The following is a 24401-nucleotide window of genomic DNA, read 5'->3' as shown; positions in this document are numbered from 1 at the left end:
GAGATGGGGTTTCATCATGTTAGCAGGGCTGGTCTCAAACTCCTGACCTCAGGTGATGTGCCAGCCTCGGCCTCCCAAAGTGCTGGGATTACATGCATGAGCCACCGTGCCTGGCCCTGGTTATTATTTTTGTAAATACAATAAAGTATTTTGAGAAAATATTGGCGACAAACGTGAATAAATGTTGATAGCTGAATATTCTTAGCGGTGAGAAAGAGTGTTTGTTATATTTATTTACTTACTATAGACTTAGAATTTATTTTAAAAACCTACTTTATACCACCAATATTATAACATTAAAGGAAATTACCAGAAAAGTTAAAATGGACTCATTATAGAAATAGACCTATAACAAGTATAAAAAATGAATCAGTAATTGAAGATCTTGCCACAAAAAAGCCCAGGCTCAGAATATTCACTGGTGAATTCTATCAAATATTTAACAAAACAGTACCAATTCTTCACAAACACAGGAAATAAATAAAGAGGCAACATTTATTCTCTGAGGCCAGTATTACTCCAGTACAAAAAATAAGTTACGACCAGAAAACTACAGACCAATATCATGCATGAACTTAGACCCCAAGACCCTTATCAAATATTAGCACACTGAATCCAGCAACATGTAAGGAGAATGATACACCACAACCAAGTGGGGTTTATCCCAGGAATGCAAGGTTGGTTTAACATTTTAATATCAATTAATTTAATACATCATGTTGATAGAATAGAGGTAAAATCCCACGTGGTCATGTTGATAGACACCGAAAGGAAAAAAAAAAAAACACTTAACAAAATCCAACACCCATTCACGAAAAGAATTTTCACCAAACTAGAAATCAACTGGAATGCCTTCATTTCTATTAAAGACATCTATAAAAATCCTGCAGCTAACATTATACTTAATGGTAAGAGACTGAATGCCTTCCACTTAGGATTGAGAAAAAGGCAAGGAGGTCCACCCTCTTCACATTCATTTAACGTTTACTGGAGATACTAGCTAATGAAATAAGGCAAGGAAAAACTAAGGCATGTAGACTGAAAAAGAAGTAAAACCCTCTTTATTGACAGATAAAAGAGAAAACCCTAAAGAACCCACAAAACTAATGAATTTAGTAAATGAGTTTAGCAAGATTACTGGATACAAGATCAAAATCAACATATAAAAATCAAGTGTACTTCTACATACTAGCAATGAATGATCAAAAAATGGAATTAAGAAAACACTTCCATTTGCAATAGTATTAATAAAGAATAAAAATATTTAGGAATGACACCAACAAAGGAAGTGCAAGACTTTAAAAGCTAGAAAACACTGCTGAGAGAAATTAGAGATCTAGATAATGGGGGAGGGGGGACATTCTGTGTTTATGGATTGAAAGACTTAATGTTGTCAAGATTGTAATTCTTCCAAAATTGATGTATAGAGTCAATGAAATCTTACTAAAATCCAGCAGGATTTTTGTGGTAGAAATAGGCAAACTGACCATAAAATTTGCTTAGAAATGCAAAGAAATTTAAATAGCCAAAACAATTTTGAAAAAGAACAAAATGAGAGCACTTCCACCACCAGATTTTAAAACATTCTGTAAAGCTATGGTAATCATGGCACACAGGTCAATGGGAGATGATTGAGAGTTCAGAAATAAACACATCTATGGTCTCCTGATTTTCAACAAAGCTTCTAAGACAGTCAGTAAAGAAAAGATGGTCCTTTCAACAAATGGTACTGGAGCAGTTAGATACCCAGACAAAAAGATGAATTAGACCTTTACTGCATGTAATACACAAAAATTCACTCAAAGTGACTCACAGACCTGACTTAAAACTATAAAACTCTGAGAAAGAAAACATAGGGGACAATCTTTGGGACCTGGGGTTAGGAAACAAGTTCTTAGATTTGATACTAAAAACATAATCCATAAAAATGATAAATTGGACTTCACTGAGATCGAAAGCTTTTATATATACATCGTAAGACATGATTAAGACAATGAAAGACAAGCTTCATACAGGGGAAAATGTTTTACAAATTATATATCTGGTGAAATATTTGAATCCAGGATATATAAAGAACTTTCATCATTCAATAACAAGATCAACAGCCTAATTAAAAATGGATAAAAATATAAACAGCTATTTCACCAAAGACGTACGAATGGCTAATACGCCAAAAAGATGCCCGATATCATTAGTCTTAGGGTTAATGCAAATCAGAGACACCATCTCACCCCACTGAAATGGCTGTCGTGAAAGAGACAATCACAAGTGTTGGTGAGGACGTGAAGCAATCAGAACCCTCGTTCACTGCTGGTAGGAGTTTGACATGGTGCAGCCACTTTGGAAAATAATTTTACCTTTTTTCTTCAAAATGCTAAACACAGAGTTATCTTGTTAGCCAGCATCCCATGCCTGGGTACATACCCAAGAGAAATGAAACATATCCAAGGACTTGTAGGAGAATGCTCACAACGGCATGATTCACAACAGCCGACTCAGATGCCCACTCGCTGGTGAATGGGTAAACAAACTGGGGTCTGCGTATACAGTAGAACATGACTCATCAATTACAAAGCACGGACACATGTTACAACAGGGATGTGTGTGAAGAACATCATGTTTAATGAAAGAAGTCAGATGCAAAAGACTTCACATTGTGAGATTCCACTGATTTGAAATGCTCAGAAAAGGCAAATCTATGGAGACAGAAGGCATTTCTGCAGGTGCCTGATAGGGCTGGGTATGGGAGCAGGGATTAACTGCAAATGGGCACAAGGGAACTTTTTGGTTTGGGGTGATGGAAAGGCTTGAAACGTGAAAATAAAACTGTGGTGACAGTTGCACAATGCTTGAAAATTACTAAAAATCACTGAATTGTCACAACAGGTGGATTGACTGGTACCTAAATGAACCTCAATATGAATAAATTATGTTAGAAATAAATCTTCTCTATAAGATCAGCATTCAAACAAAAATCACTGCCTTAGCTTTTCTAGGCTCTGTCATAGTCTGAGTGAATACTCAAATGGGTTCATTAGCAGATCTGATTTTATTGTTCACGGCTCCATGGGATTCCGCTTTACCAGGTCTGTCACAGTTGAAGGCAGGAAACCAAAATCACTCAAGGAATTTTGAGGAAGAAGAATGTCAGTGCATGGAATCAGATGCTTGTCATTGTTGAAAGGGCTGAAGTCACAGGTGCCCAGCTGGACCTCATGCTCGCCTCAGAGACAGCCCTGGAGTGACGCTGGTACCTGGTGGCCCCTCCTGAGCCCAGGGTGGCTGCCGTAGCGTCACCCTTAGCCTCTGTGCTGTGGGACCTCACTCAGGAATCGGGGAATGGTGATGAGAGTTTATGGATAAAGTCATTTTATTTGGGAAAAATGAATTCCTGGAAACATCAACAGAGTGTTCATTTACTCATTAAATACTTGCTTTTCTGTGGAAAGAAATGGTCTCTGTGCACCCCCAAATCCCTTTGGCACCTTCTAGAACGGAGCAGCCAGGGAAGGTGTGAGCAACATTCACTCAGTCTGTTCTCTGAGACGTCCGCGAAGACGGCCTCGCTGCACAGCCCTCGTAATGCTGGGGCTTCGTGTCTGCATTTAGGTTTTCAAATGTGGACTTTGAGAAGGTAGGTCCAGTCAGTGCTTCCCTAGTATTGTATTGTGTTCAAGGCTTTAACTACTGGCCGACCAGAACATTGTCTGTTTGGGTCAAATGTTCACTTGTATGTATCACTCGCCTCTCAGGGCCTGTTTCCCTGGCGTGGGGCTATGTTTGGCTGGTTATTGACGCTGTCATACTGTATGGACAGGGCACTGGCGCTACTGACATTTTCCAGTAGGATATAAACTTTATTTTCAGAGATTTACCAGGTGTTCACTTTTTTAGCTCCATATTCAAAGATGTCTTGGCCCTGACCTTCTCGTGCCGTTTCTGGCACCCCAAGTACGAGGCTCCCCTGGGTCCTCTAGGGCTGGCTTTGTCCCACACAGTCCTGCTGGCTGCAGGTGGCTATTCAGATGAGACCCAAATTCATTAAAGTGAAATTCAATGAGAAGTCCGGTTCCTCAGTCCCCCAGCCACATCTCGACGGTTTGATAGCCAGTGTGGCTCGTGGCTGCCGAAGCACACAACTCAGAGACAGGACACATCCACCACCGCAGAAGACGCCCGGCACCTTGCACACGGGCTCACAGCAGCAACCATGAGTCGTCTGCAGTTCCTTGTCTATTTCCCTTTGAGAAGTGACTTCTGAGGCGAGTGTGTCTTACCTTGGTGGGTTTGGAGCAGGTATTTGTCACCGATTCCCAAAGGCAGGGATGACTCAAGGGCCCTCGCACGGAGGAGGGCAAAAGTTGCCCTCAAAAGTTGCCAACATCAGGCTGGGCGTGGTGGCTCACGCCTGTAATCACTTTGGGAGGCCGAGGCAAATGGATCACCTGAGGTCAGAAGTTCGAGACCAGCCTGGCCAACATGGTGAAACCCTATCTCTACTAAAAATACAAAAATTCACTGGGCATGATGGCAGGTGCCTGTAGTCCCAGCTCCTCAGGAGGCTCAAGCAGGAGAATCGCTTGAACCCAGGAGGTGGAGGTTGCAGTGAGCCAAGATCACGCCACTGCACTCCAGCCTGGGCAACAAGAGTGAAACTGTCTCAAAAAAAAAAAAAAAAAAAAAAGTTGCCGACGTGGGTGAGAGGGCTCTGTGGCAGCAGGCAGCAACTGGAGCTGGAGAGAAGGATGAAGTTGGGATTTGATGAGAAAAGGGGGGCAGCTGGGATGGGCAGGATGCACTCGCTCTGTCAGCGCAGGCTGTCCCACCCCAGGGAACCTCTGCTGTGGTTTTTTTTTTTTTACCATGGACTGCCCCTTCTGTGGCACCTGTGTCCCAGGTGGGCCCATACCCCAAGGACAGCCTTCTGATGGGCTGGCCAGCAACCCTGACCCTCTGACCCTCAGGGCCTGGCTCCCAGCGACAACCTGGGTTGGGAATTTGACAGTGGCAGACCAAGGGCTGAGTCAGTCCCTGGGAAAGCTGAGATGAAAATCATGAGGCCAGTTTGGGGTTGGGAGGCTCCTGTGGCCACTGGGCAGGGTGCGGGACAGGGAGGGGCCAGGGCGAGAGGAGGGACAGAGCCCGGAAGCCAGGAGCAGAATCCCGAGGATGGAGCCGCTGGTGCCCTGGCCCGCCCAGCAGGATTCAAGCCCCATGCTGCGCCTGGGCCCACCTGAGCGTGGCTCTGTGCCTCGCGGTCAACATGCCGGGGGAGAACGAGGCATCGGCAGCGGGGCCTGGCTGTGCGGGCAGCATTGGCCACTGCGCCAGACAAAAGACGCAGCTCGGTTGGCTCAGCGGTGCTGTGTGTAGGACACGCCTTGGCCTGGCCCCTGTTTGGGGGAACATCTGGTTCTGATTGTGTCGTCCTAAAGATGAAAACTCTTCTGGGGAAGTGAGGGAAAGGGCTTGGTGGCCTGTAGTTATGGCGTCCCCTCCATAGGCATGCCGGCCCTCGGGAGCTGCTGAAGGCCACCTGCAGGGACCCATCATCCCGGCCACTTGCTTGGCAGGACCTCCTGGAGTGCAGCGGCCACTGCTGGGTGCCCTGTGGGAGATTTGCTGAGAAACTGAGAAATGTCAGATTCGCACCCGAGGCCGGGAGCTGAAATGGTGCTGACATGACGGATGGCAGGGCTGACGCATGGCATAGACACGCAGGCCTCGAAGCGGGTCCGTAACTCCTTCAGTTTCATTAGCTGTGGGGAGAACGTCCTCTTCTCACCCCGAGCATTCCCCGGCGCCATGCTCGCCCTGGGTACTTGGGCGGACGAGGCCAGGATCGTCAGGGGCTCTGCTGTGGCATCCAGTCCTCACACAGTACCAGGGAGGGACAGCGAGGGAGGGACAGCGATCCTGGGTGGCTCAGACCAGTTCTTTATTTTTCTATTATTTGTTGTCTAAACCCTCTGTTGCTTTTATTTTTTCCTACTTTTCTCAGTGTCCTAAAAACCCTGCCAATATTTTAGAAAACATCACCTTGACTCAGATCCAAACTCGCCCCGCAGCTCCCGTCAAGCTCAGCTCTGTGTCCTGGGGACAATAAAACCAGCTGGGAGTGCTGGCCCAGGATGGGCTGTGTCTGAGGCTCTCCACGCATGACATTCTCCTGCCTTGGTTCTCTGGAATCTGGGCCCTTCCTGCCTCCAGTGCCACGTTCCTGTTGCTGACAACTTCCAGAAACAACCCCCAGGAATGCACCGAGTGTGCTGACGGGGGAAACATGCTAAGTGTGGGCTGCGAGGAATCTTTTCTCATCATCTATTGAGCTGTCCACTCACTCTTCCTGTAACGCACGTCTAGTAACGTTCGCTCTGGACCGTTCCACTCAGGGAGGCTGAGGATTAGGCCAGGCGACCTGCAGGACTGCGCTGGCTGGGGTGGTGCTAGCATACTGAATGCTGTGACCGGGAAGATGCGCTCGGGGAAGAGCATCCTGTGTGGACGGATGACGCTGACGCTCTGGTTGCATAGACACAGATCTCATCCCTCTCTGCCCCCAGAATGTGCTGGTGGCTCCACTGTAGGCAGACACGGTCCCGGTGCTGCCTCACCTCTCACCTGGCCTCTTTCTGAGAAACGCGTTCCAAAAAGACCAGAAGAACTCATGCTTGGAACTACAAGGACATCTATCATCTCCCTGGGAAGCCTTTAAGGCCAAGTCATTTCAGCTAAAACAGCTTCTGTGCCACTAGGATCTGAGCCTCTTTATCACTGGGACCCGAGCGCCCTCTTTGCATCTCTGGGACCCAATCCCCTCCTGTGTAGCTGGGACCCGAGCGCCCTCTCAGCATCACCTGGACCTGACCCCCTCTCTGTGTAGCTGTGACCATGGTCCCCTCTCCATGTCACTGGGACCCGACCCCCTCTCTGTGTCAATGGGACCTGACCCCCTCTCTGTATCAATGGGACCCTAACCCCTCTCTACAATGAAGACAGAAAAACGCCTGTGCAGGTGGGAGGATCTCTGAATGTTCACTCTGAGTCTCAGGGGTCCACACGTTGCCCCAGGAGATCTCTGCAAGGTGACTCCTCAGGCCAGGGCCTCCCTGGCAGCCTGGAGCCTGAGGGAGATGGGGCCCTGGACAGGGTGGGCCACCTGTGGGGGCTTGCACACTGTTATTTATGAGTTTTCCTGGGGCTGCTAGAGTGAGAGGCACTCCTAGGGTCTGACCCCCTGCCCGGCTCTGCGCTGGAGGGATGGCCAGGGCGCAGCTGCAGCCACCCACAGAGGCAGCCACGTCCCAGCTGTGGGGGAGGCGAGCATGGGCAAAGCGGGGAGCATACTTCTGTCCTAAAATAGATTTTATCTCAAAAAGAAAACAGATGGGGATGGAGATGAATTTTTTCTTCTGAAAAGTGCAGGAAGCAGCACAGAGCTGCCGAGCAGCTCCCTCTCCCACCCAGATGCGCTCAGAAACTTCCAGAACCCACTTGGTGCCGAGCCCCCAGGACGACCTGGCCTGGGGGGGGGGGTTGGGGTGGGAGTGGCAGGTGGCCCGAGTGGGGCTGCTGCGGACCCTTCCTCTCCCCAACACTGCCATAGTGAAGGTGAAGCCATGTCAGCGGGGACAACGTGAGGGGCCCTGGTCCTGGTGGAACAGCAGAAGCGTGGATGCAGTCCCCACCCCCCGGATCCCTGCCACACCAGGACCATGGGTGTAGCAGGGACCATGTCTTGGGCAGGACCAGACACAGAGGGAGCCAGGCGGGCAGAGCTGAGTCTCCCTGGGAGACAGCACCCAGGCCAGTGTCTCCTACCCTAGACAGCACCTCCAGGCCAGCGTCTCCCTGGAGCAGACACACCGTTGGCTCTGCTGCTGGGGGTGGCTGAGCCACAAGGTTGGCAGAGGGACCAGCAAACCCTGCAGAATGCCACCACGGAGGAGTCTGGATGCAGGAGGCTGAGTTTCCTGGCTGCCTTTCCCACTTGCCTGTGAGTTTCTGTCTTGGGAACGCCCAAAAGTGTTAGCAGGTCTGTCTCATGATTAATGCTATCTGAGTAAAGTCTTGATTCAGCAAAATTCCTCTTGACTCAGTTTTCACCACATGACTCACTGTCTACCATGGAGGGGACAATCACAAAATTTTTCAGTGCAAACATCCCACTTATTCACAGCGAACCTGGGGAGACCCTGAGTGTGGGTCCTGACCATGATTCTCAGGTCCAGAGAAGGTTAGGATGAGATTTTATGACTGGGGATGATCAGAGATATGGGTTTCCTTCTACTCTATGGATTACAGATTTGTACCCAAGTTAAGGACACATTTCTTCTTTGACAGAGTACCCTGTGGGCCTAGAGACTGATGACTGCAAGGTGTGTATCTGCAGCAAGGGAGAGAGGACCACTGGGCATGCAGACCCCCCACTGCAGGAGGATCCCAAGGAATTCATGGACAATTCAAAAGCTTTGGTTTCCAAACAACACATGAAAAAGCAAATATTCTGAGCCTGGAGTTCTCACTCTGCAGGACAACTTTATGGAAACCCTCGGCGTCCTGAGCTCCCCAGTCACCAGAAAGCAGCTAGAAACATGAAGAACAAGAGGGAGTCCGAACCAGGAGAGTAGCTGACACCCTAATCATGGCCACCAAGGGCAGTGAGCATCTGCACACCCTCCTGTGGCCTCAGTGCCCTTCAGCGTGACCTGGTCAACTTTCCGGGGATGGCGGAGTCGTGAACCGCATTAGCGAGGGAGGCTGCCTCACCTGGAATGTGGGGCTGGTATGGGTTGGCTGTGTCCCCACCCAAATCTCCTCTTGAGATCCCCACGTGTCATGGGAGGGACCAGGTGGAGGTAATCGAATCATAGGGGTGGTTTCCTCCATCCTGTTCTCATGAAAGTGAATGAGTTCTCACGGGAGCTGATGGTTCCCCTCCTTCACTGGGCACTCATTCTCCTTCCTGCCGCCACATGAAGTAGGATTCATCTGCCTCCCGTTCAGCCACGATTGTAAGTTTCCTGAGGCTTCCCCAGCCCTGTGGAACTGTGAGTCAATTAAACCTCTTTCCTTTATAAATTACCTGGTCTCAGGTAGTTCTTTATAGCAGCGTGAGAATGAACTAATACAGAGGCTCACCTGGGGACCCTGCTCCAAGTCAGCTGAGAGAGGAGAGCTAAGGGTCACCATCCACAGAACAGCGGAGGTGGCTTCCAGACTTCCCACAGCCCCCCTGCAGGGCATGGGGCTTGGGGGAAGAGGACATGGTCCGGCTCCTGTTCTAAAGTTTCAATTCTTCTAGGGAGGACAGGGAGCACATGCAGGATCCGGGCTGCCCATAGGGCCCACGGCTGCTGTGGCAAGAGCTGTTAGAGTGGAGGAAAGGGTGGAGTTCCTGCCTAGCCACTGCCCTCTGCATGCAGCCAGCAACACCCTTTGGGTTTCTGTCTGCGGGGACGTTCACAAACACTGAGCATCCTCCGTCCTTGAATTGAACTCGGCTCCAGAAAGGCCCCATCCTTGTGCAGTGGGGGAGGGAAACCAAGGCAGCCCCTGGGTCCTGAGCAATCCCCCCACCCCCAGCCCCAGACTTTATGGCACTATCCATCAATGAGATAGACACCATGAGTGAAATTGGGGTGGAAGAAAAAAAAGAGGAAAAGAAATCAAGATGAAGCCAAGAATCAAAAGAGAACCCCAAATGCACACCAAGTGATGCTGTACAGTTGCTAGGGGTGGGTTGCAAATTAGGCTCTGAGTTTCCTAGCAGTCAGAGCAAAGAGGGAAACCAGCCTGACCTTAACATAACAACAAATATTTTTGCCCCAGTTCCCTAGAAGCCTCCAAAACAACCTGTGGAAGCCTCGGGGTTTTAGCTCATTGTTTTAAGGTTTGGGGTTTAAAATAAAGGACAGGGAGGGGAGAAATTACTTAACTTTAAAACAAGCTAACAGGCTGGGAAAGGACAGCATTTTATAATAATTTTGTACCCCACAGAGTCACAGCACTGTGTTGCACAAACAGGGAGTGATTCACGGTATTTCTGGAAGTAAATCTCTTCTATCTCCTCCATCACACCTCATCAGGGCCAGCATCATCCATCAGCTGTGTGTGTGTCTGTATGGACTCCCCACCGGCCCCATGTCTGCTGCCCTTCGACCCTTCTCCAGCCCCAGGAGTTACATCCCCAATGGGGACCTCACTACCCACAAACAGTGAGTGGCTCTGGCCTTTTTCCACCCAGGCCTCAGCTCAAATCCCCCTTCCTCAAGCTCCCCCCATGTATTTTTCTGGCTGTCTGCTTGTTCTGTTTATCCCCCTCCACTAGGAACTGATCTTGCCGGGACAGAGTCTGCCTGGGGCGAGTTCCTGGTGGCCAGTGCCAGGCACATGTTCCGGGTTGCTTCATCCTGAGTCCATTTGCCAACAGCCAATTTGATGATTGACTCAGTCGCCAATGGCCAAGTTACTCCAAACTGTCAGACAGGGTAGGCCCCTCTGACAGCTTGTCACAGCTGTTTTGCCATAAGGTTTGGGGAAGCAGTGAGAGCCGTGAGGATCTACCTCCCGGAAGGGACGATCCTGGGCTCACGCCTCCAGGAAGCACAGCACAGCCTGGTGCACGGCGGGGTACAACAGCCATTGACTTGTCTTCTGAGTCCCTGAAATATTCACATTTTTTAATCCAAGTTTCCAGTGTGTCTTTATAAATAATGATGGCAAAAACTAAGAGAAAGGCATTGTGTAATTTGAATCAGTGCCTACAGGGCTAAGTCTCCTAGAGGCTGGATCAGCGAGAGATGATCTGGACAAGACTTTTGCTGTGACACTCATCCAAGAGAGCTGTCCTGTGGGAGGACAAGCAGGGTGAGGGCAGTGAATATGATTATTATTGGATTTGATACTGGTGTTTCTTATAGTATTTCAGATACAAGCTTCTCAAACTCTCTGTAATAAGAACCAGCTTTTTAAAATGTCCAATCTACTGTGGACTGATACTTCCATAAAATTCAAGCAAAAATGCCCTGGCCACACCAAAGGACAGCAAAGTATCTACATGCTTGCTCTCAGTTTCTGCCCGGACTCAAGGGGTAGTTCCAACAGCCATGGCCTGCAGTGCTTGGGTGGAGTGTTCTTGACCCAGATGAGCTGCAGTGGGGCTTGTGCCTGGTGGACCATCCTCCTCACTCCCCTCCCAGCCACTGAAGGCCACGGGGTCACTGCTCAGAAGTGGATGTGGCTGTCGAGTCTTCACTGACCCTTCCTGCTGGTGGATGCCTGGACACACCTTGCTTCCCGACACTTGGGTCATTTTGTGGTGATGTCATTGGCCACAATAGTTGAAATCAAGCAGGTGGCACCAACTCTGATCACACATCGGCCAGTGTCCTCGAGGAAGCATGGCTCAAGCCGTAAATGGTAGCATTTCAGTCATTTTTTCTTCCCAAGTTTGACTGCTTTTCACCTCTGTGATGCACACACACAAAGGTAGAAACATTTGCATTGAGAATATTCTCCAGGGAGAGAGAACAAAGGGACAGCAGGAATACCCTCCAGGGCTCTGGGCGTGTCCCTGAGGAAAGACCTCTGCATGCAGCCAGTTTCACCATTTCAGTTTCCAACTGAGGGGATGTTTACAAACACTGAGCATCCCCAGTCCTTGAATTGAACTCAGCACCAGAGAGGCTTGTGGTGGGGGATGGAAGCCAAGGCAGACCCTGGATCCTGATCAATCTCCCCACCCCCAGCCTCAGACTTTATGGCACTACTGGCCAACAAGATGGACACTGTGAGTGAAATTGAGGTGAAGAAAAAAAAATAAGAGGAAAAGAAATCAAGATGAAATCAAGAATCAAAAGAGAACCCCAAATGCACACCAAGTGATCCTGTGCAGTTGCTAGGGGTGGGTTGCAAAATAGGCTCTGAGCTTCCTAGCAGTCAGAGCAAAGAGGGAAACCAGCTTGATCTTAAGATAACAACAAATATTTTTGCCCCAGTTCCCTAGAAGCCTTCATAGAGGAAAAACCTGGGTGCTGCGGGTTCCACCTTGGGAGAATCATCCCTCCTAGACAATCCCAGAGGCCCACCATGAGCAGGAACTGTCACTTCTGTGATGCAGAGGCCTGGCATGTGGTCAGAGCCAGCATGGGTGAGTTGCTTGGTCAGTGAGTGGCAGAGCAGGCTCCCAACACCTGCTGGTCACTGTCACTGCCCAGTGGTTTTCTGCACCTCTTTGTTTTCACAAGCAGCTCCGCAGACTGGATAGAAAATGCACGTCTGACTGATGCAGCTGTCTGAGGCCAGGAACAGGCTGCCCCAGAGGGAGGCAGGAGGAGGACGGTCTCCAGGAGGCTGCTTTAGGGGCCCAGATTTTCCTTTTGTTTGGTGGCCCTCAGGTCCCTGGGGCTCCGCTCACCTTCACCCCTAGCTTCAGTCCCTTCCTTGGGCACGAACTGACCTCCCTGATGCACCCTGCCTTAGAGCCTTGTTCTAGTCTGTGCGGGTTGCCGGCCAGTGACCACCACCTCCCATCCTTAGTGTGGCCTCGGAGCTTGGGTTTCCCGGGGCTCTTCTGTCTCACGTGGAGGTTGCCCTCCTTGCACAGGGCTCTTCCGTCTCACGTGGAGGCTGCCCTCCTTGCACCCATAGCTGGTCAACCATGATGGGATGCTGCCAAGCTGATCACTTCCACTCTTGTTTCTAGAAATTCCTCATCGTCCTTGAGATGGGGAGAGCCTGGTCTGTTTTCCAGCACAGTCAGGGACTGGTTCTTATGTTTCTTCTTATTCTTCTGTCATTTCACTGGGGCTCAGGGAGGAAGGACATCAACTTGGCTAACATTTTGAAGGGATGTCCCTGTTTTTACCCGTGAGGGCTCAAAGGGTGCTCTCTTCCTGAGTTTCCCCCTCAGCAGGGCCTTCACCCTGAGGCTGTACAGTGAAAATACAAGACTCCTAACTCTTTAAGAAAGCAAGAAAAAAACCCAAACTTCCCACCACATTAAGGTGTTCCAATCTTATCTCATGAATAGGACTTTTTTTTTTTTTTTTTAGGCAGAAGGACTGGAGAAAGTGGTCCAAGCCTAGAACTTTTTTGGAAGGAAGATGGAGGGCGTGGCAATTTCTACACTTAGAAAAGGTTGGAGATCGTTAACGAGGCGCACAACGCCTCCCAAGGATATTGATGGACTCTGTGTTTCTAATAGTTAAAGAATGGAGGCAGGTTAAATGCTCTCCAAAAAGGTCAGTTTATACAATCAGAATGTCTCGACGAGGCAGGACTAAAAAGTTAGTGATTTGTGTATTGACTACGTCTGAAAGTTTAATCAGCAAAATGTTACCAGCACTTATCTCTGTGTGGTGAGATGAAAATTATACTTATTTTCATTTTTGCTTATTTAAAATTGTGCTTTTCAACAAAAAATGCATATTGTTTTTTAATAAGAAAAAAGGTGGCCGGGCGCGGTGGCTCAAGCCTGTAATCCCAGCACTTTGGGAGGCCGAGATGGGCGGATCACGAGGTCAGGAGATCGAGACCATCCTGGCTAACACGGTGAAACCCCGTCTCTACTAAAAAAAAAACACAAAAAACTAGCCGGGCGAAGTGGCGGGCGCCTGTAGTCCCCGCTACTCGGGAGGCTGAGGCAGGAGAATGGCGTAAACCCGGGAGGCGGAGCTTGCAGTGAGCTGAGATCCGGCCACTGCACTCCAGCCCGGGCGACAGAGCAAGACTCCGTCTCAAAAAAAAAAAAAAAAAAAAAAAAAAAAAAGGTTATTAATTTAAATATAACAACCTGTGTTAAGACAAGGTGATGGCAGAGCCAAGGCTAGACCAAGTGCATGTGCACAATCCACAGCAGCGCATGACTGGGGCTGAGCATCTGTGTCTCCAAGTGGCTTTGGGGAGAAACCCTAGGGACGTTTCCCAGAAAGTTTCCCACCAGGTGATGGTGCTTTTGAGTGATGGGTACTCAGCAACAGCTATGAAGGGATAGAGGCAGTGCCTGCCTGCAGGATGCTTCCAGTCCAGTGAGGGACAGACAGGAGGGCCCAACCTGGAGCAAAGTTTAAGGTGGCCACCCTGTGGGAGACGAGTAGGCAGGGGCCAAGGGCACTCCCAGATGGAGACCAGATGCCTGAAGAGGTCAGGGCCACGTTGATCTCCAGGCCTAGCATCCAGGCTGAGCAGAAGGGGCTCTGGCCAGGTTTGCCACCTCACGTACCAACAGGCCCCTGCCCCTTCCTGCCCCCAGATGGGTGCCTGCCCAGGTGCAGCATGCACAGGAAGGGGACAGGGCTCATTGAGGGTGTGTGCAGGGGAACGTGGCAGGGCACGGTGCCCATGGTCCCTGGAGTCCCCTTGCTAGGTGTGTGCAGAGCCACCCTCAGCTCCTTGGGACCCTCTCTTATGAGGCCTCCTTCCCCAAGAGGGACCCCCCAGATGTGGCTTGGCAAGGAGCTGGGAAAGCACAGCCCATGGTGGAAAGGGGAAGATCTGACCCAACCTTGAACTTTTCTGGCAAGGAAGTAAAATCTGCGAGGAAATTCGGGGAGTCTGGGATTCTTCACTCTCTGCGGGATGTCTTGGGGGCGGTAAATCAGCGTGGGAAGGAGGCAGCAGGTGGGGAGGGCAGAGTGGGCGTGGGGACTTTGACTTAAAAAACTTTACTGTCTGGGAATGCTGGTGTTCTGAACAGTGTGTGTGTGAGTATATGGATGTGCACGTATGCATATGTATGCATATGTGCACATGTGCATAAGTGTGTCTGCATGTGTGTAAGTGCATGTGTGCATATGTTCAGGTGTGCACTTGTATGTGTGCATGCAGTTGTGACTTCTTTCACTCGCCTGCAGGACAGGTAGATTTGCCTCAAGGCTCTTACAGCTGGGAGAGTGGGGACATCCCCAAAAGGCAGCTCAGCTCCTCTAGGCTGTGGGTGTGGGTGCTGCAGACCTGTGCTCAAGAGCAGCCTGGGTCACCCTTGATGGGCACCGCATGGGACCTCACACCTGCAGCCAGGAGCCCTAGACAGGGGCCCAAGGAATTTGCTCTCTGGTGATAGAGGAGAGAAGGCAGTCATACATGCGTACCCACATGCTCAGACACACATACACTCACATGCATGTTCACATGCTCACACACATACACCCCCACATGCTTACACATACACATGTCCACCTGCTCTATCTCACATACACACACCTGCTCACAGAAATACACACATGCACATGCTTACATGCTCATACACACACAGAAACCCACCTGCTCACACAGATACACGTGTGTGCTCACATGCTCATATACACACAAACCCAAGTGCTCAAATACACGTGTGTGCTCACATGCTCATACACACACAAACCCACCTGCTCAAATACACATGTGCACTCACATGCTCATACACACACAAACCCACCTGCTTACACAAATACACATATGTGCTCACATGCTCATACACACACACAAACCCATCTGCTCACACAAATACATGTACATGCTCACATGCTCATACACACATACACACACACCCACCTGCTCACACAAATACACGTGTGTGCTCACATGCTCATACACACATACACACACACACCTGCTCACACAAATACACGTGTGTGCTCACATGCTCACACAAACCCACCTGCTCAAATACACATGCATGCTCACATGCTCACACATGCTCATACACAAATACACAAACCCACCTGCTCAAATACACGTGTGTGCTCACATGCTCTCACAAACCCACCTGGTCAAATACATATGTGTGCTCACATGCTCATACATACACACAAATGCACTTTCTCAAATACACGTGTGCTCACATGCTCACACACACAACCCACCTGCTCAAATACACGTGTGTGTTCACATGCTCATACACACAAACCCACCTGCTCAAATACACATGCATGCTCACATGCTCATACACAAATACACACACACACAAACCCACCTGCTGACACAAATACATGTGTGTGCTCACATGCTCATACACACAAACCCACCTGCTCAAATACGTGCGTACTCACATGCTCACAAACCCACCTGCTCAAATACATGTAATACACGTATGTGCTCACATGCTCGTACACACACACAAACCCATCTGCTCAAATACATGTGCATGCTCACATGCTCATACACACACACACAAACCCACCTGCTCAAATACCTGTGTGTGCTCACATGCTCATACACAAATACACACACAAACCCATCTGCTCACAAATACACGTGTGTGCTCACATGCTCACACACACAAACCCACCTGCTCAAATACATATGTGTGCTCACATGCTCATACATGCATACACACAAACCCACCTGCTCACATACATGTGCGTGCTCACATGCTCATACACACACAATCCACCTGCTCACACAAATACACGTGTGCTCACATGCTCATACACGCACACCCATCTGCTTAAATACACATGTGCTCACATGCTCATACATACCCACAAACCCACCTGCTCACACAAATGCATGTGTATGCTCACATGCTCATACACACATACACACACACACAAACCCACCTGCTCAAATACATGTGCGTGCTCACATGCTCATACACACATACACACACAAACCCACCTGCTCACACATGTGTGTGCTCACATGCTCATAGACACAAAAATCCACCTGCTCACACAAATACACGTGCGTGCTCACATGCTCATACACACACACACACTTGCACACACAGGCACACACACAGGGATCCCTTGTATTTCAGTCAAAGATGCTCTAAAGGGCTGGGATCATAAGTGATCAGAACAACAAACTTATAAATGAATACCTGCAGATCTGGAATTAGAACTTTCCCCATGCCTCCAAAACTGTTCTGTTTGCTTTCCTGGAAAGCCCAATCCATTTATTTTACCTCCCTGAATGCAAATGGACCCATCCTGGGCCAAGTTCTTCCTCACTCGGTGGTATAAGAAAATTAGCCCGAAGATCATACAAGGGAATGGCCAGGCTAAGTGATGCTGGGGCAGTGGGATCTCTGGTTCTTCTTTAAGGTCAATGGGATTCATTCAAATCCTTCATGGTTCCTGCAACCAACCTTGATGTCAGGGTAGTAGAGCGCACAGCAAAGAGCTGAATAAAGACTCTGCCCCATGGGAACATGGCAATTGGGGACATCCTGAGGCAACTGGGCAGGTGGAGACAATGCGGTGAAGTGTGACCAAAGGTGACCTTTGGGTTGTGCAAAGGTTCTGCAGGTGGGACTGGTGGGGCCAGGGGCAGATAGCCCATCATGGGCTACAGAGGGCCAGGACTTCCCTGTAGGAGCCATCTGAGGGCTCTTCTGAAAGGCACAGGGGCCTGTGTGGAGGGTGGTGGGCACCCCTGCCACCCTGCCTGTGGCAGGGCCCTCACTGCTGTTCCCTGTCCTCTGGGAGCTGCCCTGCAGTGGTGGTCCTCTTGCAGAAGGACCGCTTGACCTATTTAAAAAGGTCTTCCCTCAATCCTTTGTGATGTCCTGAAGTGTTTACAGGATCAATACCGGCAATTATCAGGCTCTGAGGCTGCTGACCAAGCAATGACGCCACAGCAAGAACAGATTCCAGCGTCCCATCCTGTGCAATGGCTCTGGAGGGATAAAGGGCAGTATCTGATTAGACAGGAATCTTGCACGGCTGTGGATAGATGGGAGGAGGTGGGTGTTGGGAGCAGGGATGCCTCCTGTGGCCAAAGCTCAGGGTCAAGCCACATATCTGTGGCCAGGATCCTCCTTTGTGGGCTGTTAGGTCCAGCAGACACTGGTGCCCAGAACACGAGGTCGCAGGGCTCAGCATCGGAGATAAAGCCAGATGCAGGGGTGCGATGGAATGCTGGCGTGGGCAGGGACGGGGATGGGGGAGGTTGCTGGGATTTCCAGCCAGATTTCTGACATCCTTGCAAAAAAGCGACAAACAAGACAACGGCCAAATTTCCTCCTAGGAGAGAGAGGATGGGGGAGAGGCGAGGGAAGGCACGGGAGGCCAAATGTGGCGGAACCAATGTGGTGTGTACGCGGGGCTCTTGGAGGCAGCTGTGTAGAAGGCTGCAGGGGCTCAGCCCGCTGGCCCTGGACTCTTTCACTTTGAGGAGAGGGAGGTCCATGGGAAGAAAGTGGGTGGAAAGAAATTTAGTGTGACTTTCACAAATCCTCATCAACTTGGGAGTGTGCTGCAGCTGCATGCCAGGGAGAGGGGCCATACACTGGCCCCACACAGGGTGGCCGACGTGGCTTCCCAGCCAGGTCCTGCAGGGCCATGAGCCAGAAGGCAAGGGGGGATGGTGCTCCCCGCCGGGGCCTCTTGTGCGTGTGAGCTGCACCCCTCCTTGGGGCACCACGCTCCCAGCTCTATTTTCCTTTGAAGAAGCAACAGAGCATCCTCGATGTCTGCTCAGTATGTGGCAGGCACCCAGCACAGCCCCAAATCATCGGGGATCTTTCCTCCATTTGTGTCCATGGTTGTCACAGTGACACAGGCAGTGACAGGGCTTTGGAGTGTGCCCCCATCACAGGAGGAGGCAAGTCCTGCAGGACCCCTCTGTCTTCCTAATGCGAACCCCTGATTCCAACTCCTGTTGGCGGGGACCTTGCAGCTCCCCAAGGTACCTCTCAGTTGCCAGAGGTCCCGGTTTAATATGAAACAAGGCCCCTCTCCGGTACTGTCCACCAGCGTTGTCCCTTCGCATCCCAGACAGCAAGAGCTTTTCCCTCCCAGGGATCTGCCACTCCTGTTCAAAGATGCCCAACCCATCTCCACTTCTCCAAGCTGCCCCCACACTGAGTCCTCATGTAAATTCTAGCCAAGTGCCCCCACACACTTGAGCCTGTGCTCGTAGCACTCAACAATCTCCCTCCTGCCTCCTGAAGAACACAAGCTCCAGGCAGCAGCCAAGGCCCTGGCCACACTGCCACGTGTGGTCCTGCCACGCTGTACCTGGGTCCCTGGACTCCAAGCTCAGTGCCTTTCCAGCCACACCAACAGATCTCAAAAATTATTTCCTCCCAGTGGTGGAACCATTCTGTAAAAAGGAGCCTTTGAACAAAAGCATGACGGGCACGGGTTGCTAAGGGGGATGGGGGACTGGCAGCCACAGGCCCTTGCCTCGCCCCTGCCCCACTAGGATTGTCCTCCCTGTGGTAGGCGTGGGTTGGGTAAGGGCCCATGGAACATGGACTGAAACCCCCGGGGGCTGTGAGGGTGGAGCAGGTAGGCAGCTCCCTTGGTTGGGCTGGAAAAGGCTGTGAATCCCATTGCTACCCCTCCCAGGTCCCTGCAGGGTGCACCCATTGGTATGGGAGCTGGGGGTCACCTAACAAAGCCAGCACAGGCTTTCCTGGGGAGGAATGGCACAGCTGGATCCCTCCAGGAGCTCCCCCATGGGTGGGCCTTGGGGAAAACTACTTAGAAGAGCCCGTTTTACTGCAGAATCAGAAGCAACTTTGATTACAGATTTGATAGCAATTGATCTCCTATTTCTTAAACAAAAAAACCCTACTTCATTCACTCATTTGGTATTAAATCGAATTTAAGACATTATAAAAATAAATTAAAGCAGGTTTCACTCAGAATCTCACCATCTAAACAGCATCCCAAGATAACAAGGTGGAAAGTGCCTGAGCCTGAATCTGCACTGGGCTGCCTGCCTTCGTGGCTGGAGCGCCTGACTCCCCAGCAAATGTGAGATATTGGTGCTGTGTATCTCATGTTTGTGTTTAACACATTCACAGTGCTTTTTACCTGGGTCTGGTAAATATATTTATTATTTTTAAGGACTGCCTAGCATTTTTTTTTGCACAGAGATCCCGCAATTTGTATTACTATCCCTGCAGCAATGAAAATTCAAATTGTTTATAGTTTCCTTTTTTTTTCTTTTAGCTTTTCATTGGAACTTTATATACATCTAAGTTTCCCATTATTTTTAAAAAGGGGCTTTAAAATCAGTCATATAAATGTCTGTTTTTGAGGAATAAAATGAAGCAACTTTGAGGTCACATCTAATCCTCCCCCATCCCAATTTTAGCAGAAAAATTATGTACGTTTGGATTTGCTTCCATAAGTCAAGTTCTTAATGCGTCGCTCTCCTTCGGAAGGGAGAGTCCTGTCACTTTTATGAATCATCCGAATCCCAAAGGTGGAAACCCTTCACTGAGCAGCTTACAATGACTTGAGATTAACGATGCATGTTGGCTGGGACGAGTGCTCCTAGGAGGGGGTGGTGCATAAGGGGCTGTCTCAGAACTGTGTCTGCAACTGAGCCATCTCATCCCCAGGGCAGGCAGGGTGGCCTGGTGGATAGCACACAGAATTTCTGTCCTGGCCTCCAGTTCACCCAGAGGTGCCTAACACAAGCTTGTCTCCCTGGGAGAGGCCTCGATGGATCACTCTATTCCTGGATCTGACTGTGGCTGAGCATGGCTCCGGAAGTTGAGCCCAGGCTCTGCAGCAAGGCAGGCTTCTCTGAACATTTGGTGCTGGGCTGAGCCTCGGTGAGTCCCCAGGGACATAGCTTGAGGGGTCTCCCAAACTTTTTGGCCAAGGCTCTGGCCTCCCCTACCACCCTCCGCACTTTTGGGGGAACATCCGCCAGCACCTCCCAGAGCAGCATGCCATGGGTCCTGGCCTAGGAGAGAATTGTCTGCAGTGCGTTTGCTAATGTCTCAGATGTGCCACCTTGAGAAGACACTACATGCAGGGCTTGACAACCCAGACGCCTGCAGAGGACAGGTCCCAGCCAATGGAACGGAGCTGCTTTTATTGGGGCCAAGCTTAACACCCTGCAGGTGTTACTTTTTAAATCACCTTGTGGACCAAAAGAAAATGACAGCTGACAGTACTTGGCTGCACCCAGCCATACCCATCAGTACCCAGCAGCACCTGGGAGTACCTAGCAGCACCCAGCAGCACCTGGCAGTACCCAGCAATACTCATCAGTACCCATCAGACTCCAGCAGCACCTGGCAGTACCCATCAGTAGCCAGTAGCACCCATCAGTACTCATCAGTACCTAATAGTATCCAGTCATACCCAGAAGTACCCAATACACCCAGCAGTATCCAGCAGAACCCGTCAGCACTCAGCAGTACCCAGCAGCACCAATAGTTTTAATCAGCACATGATAGTACCCAGCAGCACTCATCAGTACCCAGCAGCACCCAGCAGCACCCAGCAGCACCCACCAGCACCCAGCAGCATCCGACTCACCCTTGCTTAGTCTGCCAGGAGTGGCTGGTCTATGTCTTCCTGTTTTTCTCTACAGTTGGGAGGGAGGATGGCCCTGGACCAGCCTGGGCACTAGGTCCACAGTGGTTCCTGGTGTTCCTGGCGTCGTCTGGGAGAGGGTTGCCGCTTTCTTTGTGACCCCCTCTATTCTGGCTGCTTCTCAAGCCCTGGTGGAACCTGTGCTTGGATGTGGGAGGCCTGGTGCCCATGGTTGTCGGGTGGGGGCTGGTGAGTAGCTGCCTCCCAAGTTGGTCCTGGATTTTGGCTGCCCCGGGGCAGGTCTGCAGCGTTGTCTTCCCTGAGGCTTTGCTGCTTGAGCCCCATCCACTCCTCCTAAACCTGACTCCCCTCCAGCTGCCCAGGTCAGTCCACCTGGACCCTGGAAGAGCCCACGGGCTAGTCGGTCCGTGGCTCCATCCCCTGCACCTGTGCCTGCCCCTCTCTCACATGCCTCCTGCTAAAGCAGCACTGAAAGGGGAATCGTGGGGAAGTGCGAGCAACAGCTGGGCCCAAGGAATACTCAGAAATGACTGAGGATCATTTTCCTCATTGCTACTTTCTGACACAAATATCACACATTGCACGAAAAAGAAACCCTTCTTAAGGAAACCCACCAGTAAGCAACCAGACAAATCCACGTCCCTCCAAAGCAGCTGCTCCAACAGGAGCCTCAGAGTCGTTTGAAAGGTGAAGTTTGCCCTAAGGAACTCATATCTGGTTATATGGGACCCTAGAGAGCACAGGAATCTGAGATATGGGCAGCAGCTACAACCTCTCAGGCAGAAGCTGAGCGCCTGCCTACTAGGGTACCTCGAAATTCCGCTGGGAAGCGGCTTGCCAGGTCAGCAGCAGGACCAGGGTGACTACAGAGCTCACAGGAGTGGGGCTGCTGGAATCCCTGTGGAAGATACCCCTGGGTGCCGATGGAACCCGCTGGAAGCTGTCCTGTGGGGCCAGTGGAACTTGCTGGGGAGCCGCCCACATGGCAGTGCCCGTGATGCCCGCTGGGGTGAGCGTCCTGGGCGTCCCATGCCTTGACGGCTGCCATGCTGTAGGAACAAGCTGGGAGGGACATGGAACCTGGAGATAGGCCCCTTCCTCTGCCATGCCTGGTGGCACCCCCAGTACCCTCCATGGATGAAGCCTGGTGCTGCCAGCTTGCAAAGGAGCCACGTTCACAGACCAGCTCCCGCATCACAGGGAAGGTCCAAGGAGGGCAGAGTTGGAGCTGAATGGTAATAAGATGATACCAGCACACAGTGTTTGTTTATGATATATGTATACTACTGCACTACTGTACTAATGCGCCTTAGAAAAACACAAACCCAAGGGCTGGGTGCCATGGCTCATGCCTGTAGTCCCAGCAGTTTGGGAGGCAGAGACAGGCAGATCATTTGAGGTCGGGAGTTCAAGACTAGCCTGGCCAACATGGAGAAACTCCGTCTCTTCTAAAAATACAAAAATTAACCAGGTGTGGTGGCTAATTTTTGCACCTGTGGTCCCAGCTACTTGGGAGGCTGAGGCAGGACAATTGCTTGAACCTGGGGGAAGGAGGTTGCTGTGAGTCGAGCCTACGTCACTGCACTCCAGCCTGGGTGGGAGCGAGACTCCGTCTCAAAAAACAAAACAACAAAAAACACCAAAAATCAAACAAACAAAAACACGAACCAGAGAAATTTACCATTAGTGTGAGCAGCGTTGTTAATTATGACTGTTTTAATTCTTTGTGACATAGTGGTGCAAAGCTTTGTTTCTGGCTGGGCACGGTGGCTCACGCCTGTAATCCCAGCACTTTGGGAGGCAGAGGTGGGAGGATCGCTTGAGCCCAGGAGTTCAAGACTAGACTGGGCAACACGGTGAAACCCTGTCTCTACAAAAAGTTAAAAAATTAGCTGAGCATGGTGGCACACGCCTGTGGTCCTAGCTACTTGGAGGCTGAGGTGGGAGCATTGCTTGAGCCCAGAAAGTTGAGGCTGCAGTGAGCTGTGATCACACCACTGCACTACAGCCTGGGCGACAGAGCAAGATCCCGTCTCAAAATAAATGATAAAATAAAATAAAAAACCAAAAAACCCCCAAAATCCAAAGGTCTGTTTCTAAGTTCATTTTATTTTGTAACTTGGTTTTAATGACAATCATTGCTGGAAAGGAACTGTTTACAAAGTCATGTAGATCCAAATGAAAGAAGGCTGCGCTTATTAAATATGCTTTACCCTTTCACTTCCACCAATTACACAAAGGATTTTGTTCAAATTTTGTCTAGTCAGTGCCCATCTTCCCTGATGTTAATAATTTGCTCTTGCAAATTAATTGGGAGAAGTTGTATTTAAAGGTTTTTAACAAGCATATTTAAAACTCACTAGGATCCTTTATTTGGAAGATTTTCAAACAGACTGAAAAAAATTCTGTCCTTAAATTTTTAAAGTGTCCATACATGAGAATTTTTGTAGAAGACAAATTTTTTTAAGCCACAAAATTATATAACAGTGGAAAATTTTTTAAACCCTCTGTTTTTAAAGTGCAATCTCCATTGAATTGTTTTATTTAACACCACCTCCCCTCCATTTTCTCATTCTTTATTAAAATGCCAACTTTACCTTGAGGAGCAGACTGTGTTTATTTTTCCATAAAATATCTGTAAATAGCATAGACTGTCAGTCACCGGCCACTTAGAAAAGTCTGCAAACAGAAACCATGTGTATATTGTAAGGGAAGAGAGTGCCACGTCCTCCCAGTGGTGGAGAGGAAATTGGGAGGATGTCCAGGACGTGCCTGGGCCTGGAGAGTCCCCATCTCTTCTCCAGCTCCTCTGCGGAGCCATGGTACTGCTGCAGCCACTGGCTGAGTGGACACCAGACCTCCGGCCCTGTGGTGGGATGGTTCAGGGGCCACTGCCTCCAACCCTGAGTGGGAAGCTGGTCTGAGGAAGGGGATGTGAGGGCCACATGACCTCCCGGAGGGAGGCGAGTGGGCAGATCGAGTGTCTCCATCCTTGAGGGGACAACGAGAGTTCCTTAGGGGCCTCGGAGGGGCTGGAGAACCTTTAAGGGGGTGGGGGCGAATTCCTTTGTTGTTATTGTTATTTTTAACCTGTTGGGCATTAAGGACATTGCAGCAATAGACCTGTGCGCCAAATTACTGACAAAGGTGGGAAGAAAAGAACGTCCCATC

This window comes from Chlorocebus sabaeus, chromosome 10 (assembly GCF_047675955.1).
Source record: "Chlorocebus sabaeus isolate Y175 chromosome 10, mChlSab1.0.hap1, whole genome shotgun sequence".
Classification (NCBI taxonomy): Eukaryota; Metazoa; Chordata; class Mammalia; order Primates; family Cercopithecidae; genus Chlorocebus; species Chlorocebus sabaeus.
The sequence above is the reverse complement of the archived record's forward strand: the minus strand, read 5'-3'. Positions refer to the sequence as shown.